The sequence below is a fragment of the Erythranthe guttata genome, chromosome 4 (genome assembly GCF_056151865.1).
Source record: "Erythranthe guttata isolate IM_541 chromosome 4, IM_541, whole genome shotgun sequence".
NCBI lineage: Eukaryota > Viridiplantae > Streptophyta > Magnoliopsida > Lamiales > Phrymaceae > Erythranthe > Erythranthe guttata.
This window is the reverse complement of record NC_142536.1, coordinates 19,942,229-19,958,228: the sequence shown is the minus strand read 5'-3', so window position 1 is coordinate 19,958,228 and position 16,000 is coordinate 19,942,229. Positions and strand designations below refer to the sequence as shown.

General features: G+C 28.4%; 1 long non-coding RNA gene across 1 annotated transcript; it reads right to left on the bottom strand.

The window, feature by feature from the left end:
- Positions 1-12,517: 12,517 nt before the first annotated feature.
- Positions 12,518-14,546, bottom strand: LOC148771368 (uncharacterized). The gene is made up of 5 exons (XR_016030968.1): positions 14,429-14,546; positions 14,169-14,299; positions 13,809-13,860; positions 13,355-13,709; positions 12,518-13,077 (listed from the first exon to the last, which is right to left on the bottom strand). It is a non-coding gene; the product is annotated as an uncharacterized LOC148771368 (long non-coding RNA).
- Positions 14,547-16,000: the final 1,454 nt, after the last annotated feature.

Genomic DNA, 16,000 nt, shown 5'->3' with positions numbered 1-16,000 from the left:
TCATTCATTTCAATTTCCAATCAATCCAATAATAGCAATCCGATTATTAATAGAATAACGAATTAGTGGGGTGGGGGTGGGGGTGGGGGTGGGGGGTGGGTGTGGGGTAGGGTGGGTGACTGGGTGTACCGGGTTTTAGGGTTCGAGAGACATAAGACGAGAATCGAAAATGAGTTTTTTTTTCGATTTTTTTGTTTTATAATTCTATATATACAAAAAAAAAAATCATATAATATTTAATAATCTAATTGATGAATAAAAAAAATTATAATTGGATTTACAATTCTTCGATAATAATCATGTAGTCAAAATTCTTGTAAGCTTGATTTGTAAAATTTGGACTAACAATAAAGTAATAATTTGGAATGGTTTCGGGAGTTACTCCGATTTTATTTTTGAGAAAATATGTTTTGATGCAATAATTGGAGAAAAAATAATTTTTGGTTCTAATTTGAGACAAGACAGGATAACATTGTAGCAGTCATCAAATCGTGTTTAAAAATGTTCGAAAAATATATTTTAGAAGAAGAATTTTAAAAATAAAGTGAATGTTTGTTTGTATTCTATCTAAGACAATTTTGACTGTAGCAGTCAAATCATATATAAGGAAAGACAAACTTTTAAAATTGTTTCGAATTTTTTTTTAAATTATACTAACAAACACGAATTTCTTTCACGAATTTTCGAATTGTTTGTTTTTTTTTTTGTTTTTTTTGAGAGAGTAAGAGCGTAGGTGGGTGGTCAAAAGTCAACTGTATGTTGATGATCTACATATTCAATGGTCAAATTGCAAATACATTCATATATTTTAAAAAATACTATATATTTATAAAAATAATAATTACAAGTTGCAACTTCCAAACAAGAAATTAAAGACACCTAAGAGATCATCCAAAATCCAATCTCTTCATCACTACTCGAATACGCCAAAGACCAATTAAACCAAATTTAAGTTGATGTAATAATTTTTTTATTAGCACGTCTAATTACTATTTAATAATTAATATACACCTAATTGAAATAGAGACATGAATCCAACATCTAGCAATCATCCTAAATATTTTAAATTAAACGTGCAAAAAAGTCGAAACGAAACTTTTAAGCACTTTTTTTTTTCAGAAAGTAATTACTTCATCAATGGGGTCATTATTTACGTTTAAAATAGTTGTTAGATTTAATCAGTCTAATTTTTCTATTATTATTATTTTAATATTGATTGCTGACTATTATATGACTTTTGAACTTTAGTTTTTACTATAATTGATAATTAATTAATCTTTTGCTGGTATCCATGTGTTACAATATGAATTGCTGGTCAAAAAACCATGCTTAATTATGATTGGAGATAAATTTTAATGTAGTGGTGATACTTTTATTTTTGATTTTTTATTTAATTTCCATCCCAAAAGTGGTGGCTTGATTTATTGCATTATTTGGGGCTACGAACTTTATTTCTACTTTCTTTAAATTGGTACTCCCTCTGTCCCATATTATATGTCTTTTTAGAGAGTTTTTTTTGTCCCAAATTATTTGTCATTTTAGATTTTCAATGCATCATTAATTGCATTATTTTCAATTTTACCCTTTATAACTCCTAATTAGTTAGTTGTAAAACAATTAATGTCAAGGATATATTAGTATTTTTCTATGTTTTTTACTATAATCTATACACATTTATTGATTTTCTTAATATGTGTGAAACAACCCAAAACGTCATTTAAATTGGGACGGAGGGAGTATATTGGAGGCTTTTTTTCATTTATATTACCGTATTTGATATTAAAGAAAATACATAAATAATAAAATACATTAATAATAAAATACATTTCTTTAATGAATATATTGTAAAATACATTGAGTGATGAATTATTGTGGAGCAAAATGTAAGTGAAATATGAACCCTAGGAAATTAAAATAAAACCACACCTTTTTGTTTCTATTTGTGGGTGATAAACACGTGTACCTCTGCCATTCCTTGGGACTTGTAACTTGGATTATTTTCTTGTAATAGTTGCTACAATTATTGAAGCTTTATTACATTACAATCTTTGTGGTTAAGCCATTTATTATTATACAAAAAAGAAAAAAATTCATATTAAGTCCCGTAAGTGATGATCTGGTGGTTAGGAGCAATTGATTTTGTGTTACTTAACCAAAGTTCAAATTCTCTTGCTAACGGTTATTAGATCGAGTTTGTCACACATGGTTAGCCTAGTACATTTTACTTTTCTCGTATAATTTGCCTGAAATTAGAGCTATTTAAATAGTTTTCATAATGGAGTGTGTACATTTTAACGACAGAAACAACGTTTTGTTGCAGATCTATAAATTTAATTTTGTATAAAAAAAATCTATGAAATTTTTCACTCAAAAGGCATTTCTTTAAGAGTATAATTACACAAATAAAATTAAAATTTCATTCTTATGTCACATCTTTTATAATAAATTACTAATTTAAAGAAGTCTTAGTGGATGCACACTTCTTAGCTAAGTAGATTTTGTGGTTTTATTGAATATAAAGCTTTTTGCTTTCCCTCAAAAGCAATCTTTCTGAAGAAAAAGTTAAGGAAAATTAAAAATTAAAAAAAAAAAATAATCAACTAAAACAAGTTGCTAAAAAGACCTACCTCAGTTTTGGTCCTTTTTCTAAAAAGAAGAATAAAAGTATTAATGCTTATTGCAAGCCATTGGAATATTATTTGCATATTCAAAAACTTTAAAGATATTATTTACATTTCATTTTCTCATTATTTTGGATTCTCAATATCAATTTTATCCATTTTTAGATGTTTATTTATTTCTTCTAACCCACTTAAGATGTCTAATCTATAATTTCAATGAGTTCTAAAGAATATATTTTGAGTATACATTTAAACCTCTATAATTTTAATACAGTTAAAATTTGCAAAATTCTATTAATTTAGCGAATTATTAAATTATCGAACTAATAATTTAGTAGGTCGTCTTTACCTAGCCGAGACCAGAAAAAAAATTATTTAAGTGAGATTATTAATTTATCGAGGCTATACTGTACTACGTAATCGATTCATTTATCGCACTATTTAAAATATTCATTTATTTTATAGTATTTTCTGAAAAATACCACTACTCATATCACTCATCTCTGAGTGCAACTCAGAATATATAAGAGACCAAACAAGTGTTGAAGAGTTGGTGCTGTTAAAGAGAATGTAGTGGGCAGAACCATATACTCTCTTTCTGTAACTTTTTATTTATTTATTTTATTTTTTTAAATTTGGTATAATTATTAATTTGAAGTGGAATTCTTTATACACTCCAATTTTTTTTTTATTTTTTATTATCTATATATAATATAAAAAGAGGATCTATGCCCTCAATGATTGACATGTGGCAAATGATGATGTCATTTGTCAAAATTGCTTAGTTGGAGTTCAATTGATTAGGTGGATTTTTCAATTGATTAGGTGGCATTTTTATTTATGGATGTTTTTAAGTTCTTTCCTATTTTACATTTACACAATCATTTAATAATTACCACATGTATATATATTATTTCCAAAGTTAATATTTTATAAATTCGAAATAAAAAAATCTTATTTATATTTTCAATATTTCAAAATATATTTATTGAAAAACATTCATGAAACTCAACTTATATATATATATATATATATATATATATATATATATATATATATATATATATATATATATATATATATATATATATATATATATATATATATATCATTTCTTTAATATTTTAAATTTTTTGAAACATATATTTTCCACCTATATTTAAAAAAAAAATTCAGGAACCTCAATTTTTAATGTATGAATATTCAATTTTTTTATATTTGGTATATATTTTCATTTTTTTTGTATTTTTGTAATATTAATTACTCGAAATATAATATATTTATAGAATTAGTTTTTTTTTTTAATTGAGAAAACTCAATTTTTAATGTATGAATATTCAATTTTTTTAATATTTTGTATATATTTTCGTTTTGTTTTTATATTTTTGTATTATTAATTCCTTGAAATATATTACATTTATAGAATTAGATGTTTACATTTTTTTTTATTTAAATTAATATATCAGTTTCAATATACTATTAAGATTTATAATTTTTTTATTAGGAAAAACATGTGTAGCCAATTATTTATATATTGATTTTTTTTAATTAAAACTAACATGTGTATAGATTTTTTTCAAATAATTCAGAATCTCCTAATATATTTTCAATTAGGATAGTAAGTATTGGAAGTGTAATAATATCCACTAAAATGATAGGATTTAAAGTATATTAATATTCACTTCTTTACATACTTCCTATAATATATATCTACAATATTTCTTCTCAATACAAAATATATCCTCCTTTTATTGTATTTAATATTTTTGATATTATTACCATATTTAAGTGATTGTTTCTTTTTTCATCGTTTATAGACAAGTATATAAACCCCCCACATATTCACTTTATTCCACCATCATTTTATTTTCATTTTGTGAGTTAGTTCTTTCGTCATTTGTATTGATGATTTTTTTTCACTATTGACGTGTATTTGTATTTTCATATCATGATTTTAATTATTTTGTGTACAATTCAGCTATTGAATTGTAATTTTTATTGTATCAGTAAGTTTTAATTTGCATTTCTTATTAACTAATAATTGATTTTAATCAATATTTTTATATATACGGTGTTCATCTTTATGATTTTTTTTCTTTTTAGATAACTACAATGGCAATTGACGAGTCCGGACATTGTACACAAATTTGTATATATTATGTCGTTTGACGTATAAGTGGGGGCAAAAAAAATAATCTAGGTGATGAAACTTACAAAGGGTTGTCGGGGTTATCGTAAGTTTTAATTTGTATTTCTTATTAATTAATAATTGATTTTAATCAATATTTTTATATATACAAAACGTGTTCATCGTTATGTTTTTTTTTTTCCTTTTCAGATAACTACAATGGCAATTGACGTGTCCGAACATTGTACACAAATTTGTATATATTATACCGTTTGACGTATAATTGGAGGCAAAAATAATCTAGGTGATGAAACTTACAAAGGGTTGTCGAATGTTGTATTGAATGGAGAAAAAACTGTCCATGCAGAATGATATAGTATTGTATTGCATACATCATTTACAGAGGAGTTCCAAATACTACTCACAGTTACAACCAATAATTCTTTTGTACACGATGGCAAATTTTTATATTAATTATGTTTCTGTAATGATGATATTCATATTTTGATGTATTTTCTTTTTATTCTATTATGTCAACTGACTATGAATTATTCCTTAATACTATCATAAATTATGTATTATTTTTATACTTGGAAACATTTTAAATATAATTATAATAATAACCTATTATGAATTTATAATGTACAGTAGGATTTCTCTTTTTTCATCGCACCATTCTTATTATTTCTCTTTTTCTTTTAATCACAATGAATATTTTTGAATTATTTTTTTCTTACTAATACTTTGGTGATACACTATGATCTATTTGTGTACTTTCACTATAGCCTTCTTTGTTGTCGTTTATCATTCAATTAAACTATAAAATATATATTTTCACAATAGCTTTCTTTATTTTCACAATTTAACTACGTTTTGTTTATCGAATGAGATGTTAGTTGGCAATATAGATTCGTTTGCGCTTGACAACAAACTTAATATAACAAAAGTTCCGAATATCGATTAAACTATTTTATTTCTATTTGATTTTGTATTATTAATAATTAGCTGTTCGTTTATCTTAATATTATTACTTATGTTTCATTTAAATCTTTTGTTACTTTTTATATTTTTTAATTGTTTACTTCTTATAAATTGTTTATATTTTATCATTGTTATTTTTTAATACTGTTTAGGGGCCATAGCAATAATTGTTAAATATTTTTTTCCACAACATTTTAATAAAATTATAAAACAATCCCCGCATAATATCTATCTACATATAATACAAAAAAGAGATCTATAGCCTAAATGAATGACATGTGTCAAATGCCTATGTCAAACCTCCAAATTGCTTAGTTGGCACTAAAATGATTATGTGTATTAGTCAATTACTTAGTCATCATTTTTAGCTTGGTATGTACTTAAGTTTATTCCTAGATTAAATTTGCACACTCATTTATGATATATATATATCCGCATATACATGTAACATTTTCACATATAAAATTGCATCATTCATATAATTTACTAATATATTCCAAATATTATATTTAAATTCGTAAATGTATCTATTTATTACAAGAATAAATTAATTATTTAGATTTCTTTTATTTTTATTATAATTTAATTCAGTTTAGTAGTATAAATCGTTAGATTAGTATTTTTATAATATTTTAATATTTAAAAAATAAAATTATTTTAAGCGTATTACAAATGAACATGCAAAATATTGTAATTAAATTTGTAATTGAGTTAGTACTAAAATATATGTAATATTATTTTGAATATATTTCCAATATTTATATTAGTATTAGAATTAACATCAATCACAATATCAATATCAATATCAATATAAGTATCAATATTAGTATTAGTATTAGTATTAGTATTAGTATTAGTATTAGTATTAGTATTAGTATTAGTATTAGTATTAGTATTAGTATTAGTATTAGTATTAGTATTAGCGTTAACATCAGTCACAATATCAATATGAGTATTAACATTAGTAAAAGTATTACTATTCGTATTAGTCTTATTATTAATATTAGTATTAATGTAATTATTAATATCAATATTAGTATTAATATGAATTTTAGAACATATATAAATATCAGTATGAATATGGATATTAGTGTTAGTATTACTATAAGTATCAGTAAAAATATCAGTATTACTGTTAGTATTAGTATAAGTATCAGTATCAATATCAATATCAGTATCAATATCAGTATCAATATCAGTATCAGTATTAGTATCAGTATCAAAATCAGTATTAACAGTATCAGTATTACTATCTGTATCAGTATCTGTATCAGTATCAATATCAATACCGGTACCAGTACCAGTACCAGTTCTAGTATCAGTACCTATACATGTGTCAGTATCAGTATCAGTATGAATATTCGTATCAGTATCAGTATCACTATCACTATCAATATCAGTATGAGTATCAGTATTAGTATCAGTATTAGTATCAGATTCCGTATGAGTATCGGTATTAGTATTAGTATTAGTATTAGTATTAGTATTAGTATTAGTATTAGTATTAGTATTAGTATTAGTATTAGTATTAGTATTAGTATTAGTATTAATATTAGTATTAGTGTTAGTATTAGTATTAGTATTAGTATTAATATTAGTATTACTATTAATATTAATATTAATATTAGTATTATCATTACTTTAGTTATTATTGTTACAATATATTCCCCGCTAGGGTTTACCTTTAGGAGTTTTAGAAAAAAAAAAAAAAAAAAAAAAAAAAAGGACGTGGCAGCAGAAGACCCACCCGGTGTTATCACCGGGTGTAGGGTCGAAGGAGCCGTCATTGGCATTGATATTGTAAATATTAATAGTATTAGTATTAGAATTAGTATTACTATTTGTATTAGTATTAATATTAATTAGTATTAGTATTAATATTAATATTTGTATTAGTATTAGTATTAATATTAGTATTCGTATTCGTATTCATATTCGTATTATTATTAGTATTAGTATTAATGTTATTATTAATATTATAATTAATATTAGAATTAATAGTAGCATCAGAATTAGTATTAACATTAGTATTAGTATTTGTCACAATATTAGTATTAGTATTAGTATTAGTATTAGTACTAAAATTAGAATTAGTATTAGTATTAATATTAGTATTAGTATTAGTATTAGTATTAGTATTAATATTAGTATTAATATTAGTATTAGTATTAATATTCGTATTCGTATTCATATTTATATTCATATTTGTATTATTGTTAGTATTAGTATTGATGTTATTATTAATATTATGCTTAATATTAGAATTAGAATTACCAGTAGCATTAGAATTAATAGTAGTATTTGTCACAATATCAGTTTCAGTTTCAATATTAGCATGAGTATGAGTATCAATATCAGTATCAAGTATGAGTATTAGTATAGGTATTAATATGAGCATAAGTATGAGTATTAGTATGAGTATCAGTATCAGTATCAATATTAATATCAATATCAGTATTAGTGTTAGTATCAGTATCAGTATCAATATCATTATCAATATTAGTAATAGTATTAGTATTAGTATTATGAGTAATATTACTTGCAATGTTGTCTACAAAGAAAATTTTCAGCGGCTATGAAGGTACATCACGAAAAATGTATATTGTCATTCAAATGCATATTTGTTGTTTATATTATTTATATGTATAATTATTTTGTTGTGTTAGATTTATTTGCACTTTATGTTAATTTTATTGTCGACTCCAATGATTTTTTTTTAATTAAGGTCATTTAGTATAAATTGTATTTATTTCTTACACTTTTTGGCGATTCATGTTTCAGTAATGTGTATCACTGATTGTATTTGAAGAATAAAAAATGTGTATGTTAATCGCAAGAAATTAGACGAGTTATAGAAGATATCAATGCATGTGTTGTAAAACACTACTTTGATAATTAAGTTTCACGTTAAGAATTTGAATGTCTTGGACGAGATAGTTGTAACATTTGGGTCAAATAGTATTTATTTTTTTAATCACAATTTTATAGTTTTTAATATTTTATTTTATCATTTATTTTGTTTCACTTGGTACTTGAATCAAATGGAACATATATTATTTTTAAGTTTTTGGATTATATCGTATTTTCATTTTTTAAATTGTACCCATGAATTGTATTAGCACACCCGCTTTTCATTCATAGAGGTATTCAATTTATATCCTTGTCGTGTTTTAGTCGTTAATACATTTCATTCTTATAATAGATTCCCGTGCATCGCACGGGTAAGTTACTAGTTTTTTTAAAAAGGAACTCTGAAACAATAATAACGCGCGTCGATCGAGTAAATTCCACTCGCCTACAATAGACTATAAATCATAGGAAACATGTGTACCGTATTGAATAAATCATGTATGACGAGTTCGATTTAATCAAACAGTATATGCGCACATTCATGTATATAATCACTTTGGATGCGTAAATTATAATTAAATTAGTAGAATTCGAATAATTTTATTAACAATAATATTGTGGTTCGTGGTTTTACTAATGAATTGAACATAACACTAATCATGTCGATCGCATTAATCGTACTCGTTTGACTTAAATATTGTTAATTTAATGCAATTAGGAAAATAAAATACTATTAGTCAAGGCACTAAGTCGATACTCAAATTTAATAACAACATAATCTGTACGAAATGACACGTTAATCAAGTACTAATTACGTTTCCATAGTGTAATTAGTTTATTGATTAATTAACTGGCAGATTCCTGGATTAAATGAACATATATAAGGTAGTCAAACTCAGAATCAGTCCATTGGTTTAGCATATATGCCTTCATTTATCAGGGAATTTTATACTTTCGGCTATGTATCAATTAATTTAATATTAATGGTGTTATATATTTTATCAATTAATTGTTTAATTAATATTTATTGTGTTATTATATATTGTACGAGTGATAATTTTTTTTTTAAATTAGCCAAGATATTCTTGATCAACAAATCATTTCTTGAGTTGACTTAGCATGAAAAGATTGCATTAACTATATAATTAGTGTTGGTAGTGCAGCATCTTGCTAATTGAAGATATTATAGTATTTAAACTTCTAATTAATCTATTTTTTGAGACCTTAATGATGTTCTCCGAGTATATTGAATTAATAAAATTAAAATAAAAAAATCATTTAATTCATAAAATATACTTACATGTAGCTCCAAAGTGCATTCCCTTGCTGTAGATGATCTTAGAAGTGTTGGGTTTCGGGCACGCGTACGCAGCGGAAAACAAAAATCTTATGCGAATTAAACGAGTTTAAAACACATAAGCACATGCCCGATAATATAAACCAATTAATTGCGTACCTTTGCGCTTCCAACGAAATTAAAACAACATATATTGCGTACCTTTGCGCTTCCAGCGAAATTAAAACAACATACATGCTTAATTACTTAATCGAAATTAAATCAATTAGCATGCTCGCGTTTAAATCAAATAGTCATGCTCGCAATAATAAAACCAATTTCATGTAGTCACATAAAATCATACAAGTTTCTTATTAAAACGAACATGCATATATTAATTTAAACGTAACCGAATCGAATGACAATAGATTCGAAACATTACCTCTTGAAGCGTGAGGTAGGCGCACTAAGCAAAGCTAGATTGCCACGGAAACCAATCCGTGCAATCCGGGGCAGCAACGGCAATGCAGCGACGGCCATGATCCGAGCTACGGCGGCGCGTGTGATTCACGCGCTGTCCTTGAAGCATGAATCGAATGACGACTCGAGAAGATGGCTAGCTGCTCTTCCCACTCCTATTGATCCAACCTGTTTGCTGATCTGAAATTACAGCCTTGCTCCGACTTCAATATCTCCATGCATATTTACTGGATGGACAATTCCTTCTGGAAGAATTTAGATTTATGAGTCGTGAAGCTTCTGTCAAAATTTCACGTCCATCCGATCACCGGTTGATTTATGGCGAATTTTCTCGCTGGACAGCGCAGAAAATCCGAGAGCAGTTTTTCAGAATTGCCTTCTCGCATCTTCGATTCTTCAATCTTCCTCCTCTTGGATTTCACCTCGTATACTTCGATCAACTAAACACGTGGCACTAGACACGTAATAGTCAGAATAACGGAAGAAAAGAAAGAAGGAAAGGAATACCGAAAGAGATCGGCCAACGGGTGGCCGATTCCGGCGAATTTCCGGCGACGGCGCAGTGGTGGTGGCCGTGGGAGAGGGTGGCTGATCGAGAGAGGCAGCGGCTAGGGTTATGAACGTGTGTTCTCTTAGTTGTGTGTGTGCAAGACCTATAAATCATGTATTTATATGTCTTGCATAAAACCCTAACGGGCTTAAGGTTGACCGGGCCCAACAGCTTAAGTTCGTTAGTTCTTTTACTTGCTCATCCCTCTCAATTCGATGATCGGAAAATTGTAACGATTACATTTTCGGAATCATTATAATGTCCTCGTCATTACGAGTGCCAACTCTCGATTTCCAACTTTCCAAAAGTGGAAACCCTAATTCAGTGCACTTTCTAAATTTTGAAACTTCCCGATTTAGAAGGTTCACTAATACGTTCGCCTATTCTTTTCCTTTTCTTATTCTCATTCATAATTCCAAATTACGAATGTTGGACCCAATCATATTGACTTCCAATCATGCAAAGATAAACATATTTTACCTTTGACCGTTTATTCAAATATCTCATGTGCACGAGCAGTGTGACCCTCGATGGTTCAGGTGTAAGCTAGCCGTGGGCCCACAACCCTTTGTGGTCAAAACTCGTCCCCTTAGAGTTACGATTAAGATGAAACTCGTTTCACCTTAATCACCCAACGAATCAAGATTGGCGTCTAGCAACTACGCGTCATGATTCCCTAGATACAAATGAAGTGCCTGCAAGAACCTTCAGATATAGTTAACGTACAGTACGGTCCCTTCGATTCATATGTCCCGATTGAACTAGAGGCATTGGTTCATCGAGACCTCTTTATATGTTCAATGACGGTGCGATCGTTCCAAGTGTTGTAATCGTCACGTGCATGACTTAGAGAATCGAATTCTCTAATCATCACTTAGTCAGCTCTGGCTAGAGACTTAGAATGATTACAAACTTTCAGAACACACAGGACATCCAAGACTATTCTAGCGATCGAATCCCCGACTACAATGCACAGACCTCCCACTAGATTTCGGCTGCACGAACACTGGCCCTTGGGATGGTCCTCGGTGGAACTCAGGGACAGGTCACGATACAGCTGGCACTACACCAAAAAGGCTATTTTCTAACAGATATATTCGTTACAAAAAATATTTCTAACGGAGTAAAACCGTTAGAAATACTGCGTTAGAAATTTAAGGCCTGAAATTACTAACGGATATAATCCGTTAGCATAATTAATAAACCGTTAGAAAAACAAATATTTCTAACAATTTTTATCCGTTAGCAATATCTTTGTAACAGTTCAAAGTGTAACACTTCCACCTACATTCCTAACAGATATAGCTGTTAGAAAAATTAAAGAAAGAAACAAAAAAAAATTAAAAATAATCCACACACACGCGCGGACACACACACACACACACACACACACACACACACACACACACACACACACACACACACACATATATATATATATATATATATATATATATATATATATATATATATATATATATATATATATATATATATATATATATATATATATATATATATATATATATATATATATATATATATATATATATATATATATATATATATATATATATATATATATATATATATATATATATATGTATATACGCGCACTAAATTTGGAACTCGTATTCATTACATAAGTACTACATTATACAAATAGCAAAATGAATTCAAAAAACCGATACGAACATTCCACCATTACAAAGCATTAACCACAAGTCCCTAACACTCATGTAAATGTATACAAAATAACAGAACATAGTACATAAACACATATACAACTAACCAACTCTCAAGAAAATTAACGTACTCCTTGAACAATGTCGGTCGGGTACCATAAAATCGGTGAATTATTAAGTTATCCATAGTTGATGCCACCAAGCATTGTTGCAATAACATGTAGCTGGGGGCGATATCTACGTATCCCCAAGTTCTGCTATTCATATTATTTTGAGCTGAATTCAATGGTTATCAGAAAGTTAAGGAAATCAAAAGATAAAAAAAACCCCTCTCTATGCTCAACTCATGATAATACTTTGTCAAAAAAATAGTTTATACCATTTTTCACATCCTTAAGCTCACGTCTGGCTGCAAGTATGGTTGCGCTTCATTCATCAGGTTTTGCAAATCTGCTCTGGGTGAAACCTGGTGTTCTTCTATATGGAACCTTATCAAATTCAACATCCTTCAAAAAAGCGATAATTCGTTACAGATTTACTACAAATATTGCAAAGATCATCTCTATACCTTAATATGGCCAACCAAACCCAATGAAAATAGAACAAGTTTGATATAAGATTTGAAATCTAGATGAAGACACCTAAATACAATATAAATTAACTCGAAGTTCGACAAAATATGCACAACAATATATTTCCAAAGATTTTCAAACTAAAGCATATAAACTTATAGCAGATTAAGCCGGAGTATATATATAACAGTTTCCATAAGAGATAACTGACCCGAAGATTGAAGAATCTTTACTCTACGAGCAACATCAAGCCTATCGACGGTGACATGTCTGTCAAAATCTCCAGGCCTTAAACTTCTAACTAGATTATTAGTGTATACAATGTAAATGGTCAAATCAAAATCTGAACGGTTATTCAAAGAACATATAATTGACAGAATCTTGAAAGATAAATATTTATATGGCTAGTTAATTCAAAATGAGGAGCAGTAAATCTCAATTCATGTCCAATCACCTTGTATACCTAGTCAAGGTAGCAACTTCAACGTAATGTGAATCTTTCCACACATGAGAATGTGTTCTGAGGATATCTCGAACTTTACCTTGAGATAAGGCCCGCACCTTTCCTGCACAATCGGTGGAGAAAACTTAAACTCTCCTAAATCGAATACAAACAAGTGAATATATTTATTTACCCACATAGCCATATATATTAGAGATCTTACACATGAAACCAAATCCATACAACCTCTGCCGACCAGCCTTGTATCTCCACTCCTATGGCAGATTTAAGGAAAAACACACCAAAGAATCAGTTTTAATTTTTTAATCGATAAAATAAACACGCACCCATGACAAAAAATCAAAAATAAAAAATGGTATCAGTACTCAATACAGGTTTATTAGATCGGTAAAATAACCGTAAGATATAGATTAATGGTGAAGGAAATCGAAAATACATATGAAAATAATCATTGCATATGATTAAGAACCCTAAATAAAATCAAACTTCACTTAATTTAAAACAAAAATCAAATTTAGGGTCTGTTCTGCAAAAAAACCTAAAACGCGAAGAGAGAGAAAACCTGAAATATTTGAGGGCTTTGCGGCGGCGGCGGCAGTATCAGCAGCAACGGACGTGGCGGTGACGGTAGTGGGGCGGTTGAGAGCAAAGATGGCAAGCCATGGCAGCCAGCAAAAGCCATCGAAGGTTTTGCTGGGAAAAAGAAGGGAAATGTGAAATTATAAAAAAATGTGGAGAAGTAAATCAAATGTAAAATAGCTGATGTGAAAATGATTTTAATTTATTTAATTATTATAATACTTGGATAACTATAGCACTCACGGATATTTGCCGTTAGAATAATTATTAAACATTTACGGTTCAAGAAAAAAATAGTTTAGTATTAATTGTAACGGATATGTTTAATTCTAACAGATAATATCCGTTAGTAATTACTAACAGATATATCTGTTAGAAATCACATATTTGTGCCGTTAGAAAATGTCCATTTTGGTGTAGTGTGGTCCTCTAGTGAAGTCACGGTGATGTCTAGGTCATAAGGACTAATGGTGTACAACTATACCATAGATATCTCTACTCGATTATTGGGAACCACTTAGAGATTTCTAGGGTGAGGGAGTTCAGTGAACTCGTCAACTTACGAGCACCCACTTATGCATGCCGATATCACAATACCGTTTACTGATGAGATGCAGTACACATACACTAAGTGCTAGTCTTAATGGGAAAGGCCGATATCCTCATTAGTGGCGTAACCCTTCGACTAGGAACACGTTTAACAGTTATAATACTTAAGTAAATATCTCACGATCCTAACGATCAATTACTAGTACTTGTAATAACTGTAAGGACTATATCTATGCTTGTGACAAAGGGACAAAGATATAGAATGCCAAGGTGTTTTATCATTAATACGAATAAAGGTTCGTTTATTACAATAATAAATACGAAAGACCACAGCCACATGTTGGCTTGTTGGTCACCTACTCTAACAAGAAGGTCGTTAATGTTTGGTTCGAATCAAATGAAATCGACTACAACATTTAAAATACTGTTGTTTGTAAGTTTCGATAGAACGATGGCGGTTGTAAATGGGCAGTGGGGGCGGTGGGGGTAGCGGTGTACAAGTCCGGTGGTGGTGCGGCGGTTGTGCGGTGATTGGATAGCCCATCGGCCGGTTTTGAGGAGAGGGAGGGTATTTTTTATTTATTTTTTGTATATTTTAATAGGGGATATTTTTGTACTTTCAGTTAATATGTACAGTTAAATCTCTATAAATTTATATAGTTGGGACCATCAAAATTTCATTAATTTAGCGAAATATTAACTTATCGATAAATTAATAAGTATTAATTTATTAATTTATGAAATTATTTTTATTATTATTTTTAATAAATGCATATTTTTTTTTAATTTTTTTACGTGTATATTATTCATTGTACCATTAGTTCAGTGCACTATAGAGCTCGTTTCACGAACGGAAACTCTTAAAGCAGTAATGGTATAGAACAATTTATGTTGAGCTATGAGAAAACTATATCGAAAGTTCTAACTTCTAACCATGTTAAGCAAAGTAAGCGACGAGATTGATAGTAATGTGAATTTCAACAAGAAACAAACGACAATTAAATTATATTGCATTAAGGCTTCATAGATATATATAATATGCACTGTACCATGTAATTTAAGAATTATTGTTATGCATTATTAATTTATATATTATATGGGGCTTCTTAAAATTTTCTAATGTGTATTATCTTATAAATTTAGCGAATTATTAATTTAGCACGTTGTCCCCGAGTCGGATTCGGGAAAGTTTATTATTTAAGCGAAGTTATTAATTTATCGAGGTTATACTGTAGTTGGTATTAAACTAAGAAAAAGTTGGAAAAA